This window comes from Mirounga angustirostris, unplaced genomic scaffold, assembly GCF_029215605.1.
Source record: "Mirounga angustirostris isolate CCGP_5_RB_7025 unplaced genomic scaffold, mMirAng1.0.hap1 SCAF_8, whole genome shotgun sequence".
Lineage (NCBI taxonomy): Eukaryota > Metazoa > Chordata > Mammalia > Carnivora > Phocidae > Mirounga > Mirounga angustirostris.
Genome location: NW_026991716.1, coordinates 90867938 through 90870662, shown reverse-complemented (window position 1 = coordinate 90870662; position 2725 = coordinate 90867938). Strand labels below are relative to the sequence as shown.

The following is a 2725-nucleotide window of genomic DNA, read 5'->3' as shown; positions in this document are numbered from 1 at the left end:
CCTCTGTCTTTAGATTTAGAGGTTAATGCTTACTCAGCTATTTTACCTATGTTCATAAACTGCTTACTATTCTCAACAAACCATAAAGATATCAGCATTCCATACCTACTATTTGGTGCATGAACTAGAATAGAAGGAACTGCCTGAAGCCTTTTTTTTTTTTTTAAGATTATTTATTTATTCGAGAGAGAGCGAGAGTGCAGGGGGAGGAGCAGAGGGAGAGGGACAAGCAGACAAGCAGACTCCATGCGGAGCGTGGAGCCCAACACAGGTCATGAGATCATGACCTGAGCTGAAACCAAGAGTCGGATGCTTAACCAGTGTAGCCACCCAGATGCCCCTGTCTGAATCCTTTTATTTTTTTTCACTTAAGTCTTTGGTTTATTTTTTATCAGTTTTAAAGTTCTCTACTTATAAATCCTGGACACATTTTGTTAGATTTATACCTAAATATTTTTTTTTTTTGGTGTGATTTTAAATGGTACTTTTAATCCATGTGGAACTTGGCCAACCTGGAGCTTTACTGGGAGATCACCTAATTTATAATGTAACTATAACTGCCCATGCATTCATGATAATTTTCTTTATAGTATTAGCTATTATAATTGGAGAATTTGGAAACTGTTTAGTCCCCTTAATAATCAGAGCACCTCAGCATTCCCCCAAATAAATAATTTTAAAAAAAGAAACTCATGTTAAGATTTTATCTATTTATTTGACACAGAGAGAGACAGCGAAAGAGGGAACACAAGCAGGGGGAGGGGGAGTGGGAGTGGGAGAAGTAGGCTTCCCACTGAGCAGGGAGCCCGATGTGGGGCTCAATCCCAGGACCCTGGGATCATGACCTGAGCCAAAGGCAGACGCTTAACGACTGAGCCACCCAGGAGCCCCCAAATAACATGAGTTTCTGACTATTACCACCATCATTTCTGCTCTTACATCATCAGGAACTATTTGAAGAGCATACACACCCCTAACCAGGAACCTAACTCACTAGAAGCCTCAGTCAATTTAACAATCCTCTCTCTCCATCTATGTGTATCCTCAATTTTAGGTGCTATCAATCATATTACCACAATCATTAATATAAAACCACCAGCTGTATCTCAGTACTAAACACCTTTATTCATTGGATCCCTCCTAACTACAGCCATCCTATTACTACTATCACATCCAGTCCTAGCAGTCAGAATTACCATATTACTAACAGACAATAACCTAAAACACCATATTCTTTGATCCTGTAGGAGGAGGCAACCCAATTTGATACCAATGCTTATATTGATTTTGATTCTCCAGCTATTCCAAAGTTTATATTCTTATCTTCCCTGAATTTGGAATAATTTCCCATATTATTATGTATTATTCAGGGAAAAAAGAACCTTTTGGATATACAGGAATAGTCTGAGCCATAATATCTATTCGATTCCTAGGTGTATTGTATGAGCCCATCATATATTAACAGTAGGCACAGATGTTGACATATAGCATATTTTACATCAGCTACTAGAATCATTGCCACCCTTACAGGAGTAAAAGTATTTAGCTAACAACCCTTCACGGAGGCAACATTAAATGATCACTAGCCATACTATGAGCTCTAGCTTTTATCTTCCTATTCATAGGAGGTCTAACAAGAATTGTCTTAGCCAACTCATCCCTAGATATTGTTCTCCAGGACACATACTATATGGTAGCACATTTTTACTACATATTATCAATAGGAGCATTATTCACCATCACAGGAAGATCTGTTCACTGATTCCCATTATTTTCTACAAGCTACACAGTCAACTGTCTTGGGCAAAAATCCTCTTTACAATCATAGTAATTGGAGCTAATGTAACTTTCTTCCCTCTCAGGAATGCCCTGACATTACTCTGACTGTCCAGATGCATGCACAACATGAAACACTATGTCATCTATCGGTTCATTCATCTCAACAGCAGTAATATTAATTATCTTCATAATTAGAGAAGTATTTGCATCTAAATGAGAAGTAGCAATCGTGGAATTAACTAACACTAATCCTGAATGACTACATGGATGCCCTCCACCATATCATATATTTAAAGAATCCTCTTACATAAGCCTAAAATAAGAAGAAAAAAAAAACCCTCTAAAAATGGTTTCAAGCCAATACCATAACCATTATGTCTTTTTCAATAGTGAAATATTAGTAAAACTTACATAATTTTGTCAAAGTTAAATTATGGGTTTAAGTCTTTATATCTCCATGGCATATCCATTCAACTAGGCTTTTAAGATGCAACATCCCACATTATAGAAGAACTCCTACACTTTCATGACCATACATAATCATCTTAACCAACTCTATAGTTCTTTATATCATTTCACTGGTATTAACAGCTAAATTAACGCAAATAAAATAGATGTGCAAGAAGTAGAAACAATATGGACTATCTTACCAGTCATTATCCTAATCTTAATTGCTCTGCCATCACTATAAATTCTTGATATAATAGATGAGATCAACAGCCCCTCACCAGTAACTGGAAAAACTAGGCTGTCAGTGATACTGAAGCTATGAATATATGGACTATAAAGACTTAAACTTTGACTTCTACTTCCTGACTTCTTGACTCCTTAAACTTTGATCCCCACACAAGACCGAAAACCAACAGAACTACAACTAGTAAAGGTTGACAACCAAGTTGTCTTACCCATAGAAATAACAATCCAAATATTAATCTCATTGGCAGAT

At 36.7% G+C, this 2725-nt stretch overlaps 1 pseudogene; it reads left to right on the top strand.

Moving 5' to 3' along the window:
- On the top strand, window positions 1-2101 carry LOC123836293 (cytochrome c oxidase subunit 1-like; annotated as a pseudogene).
- The last annotated feature ends 624 nt before the right edge of the window (window positions 2102-2725 follow it).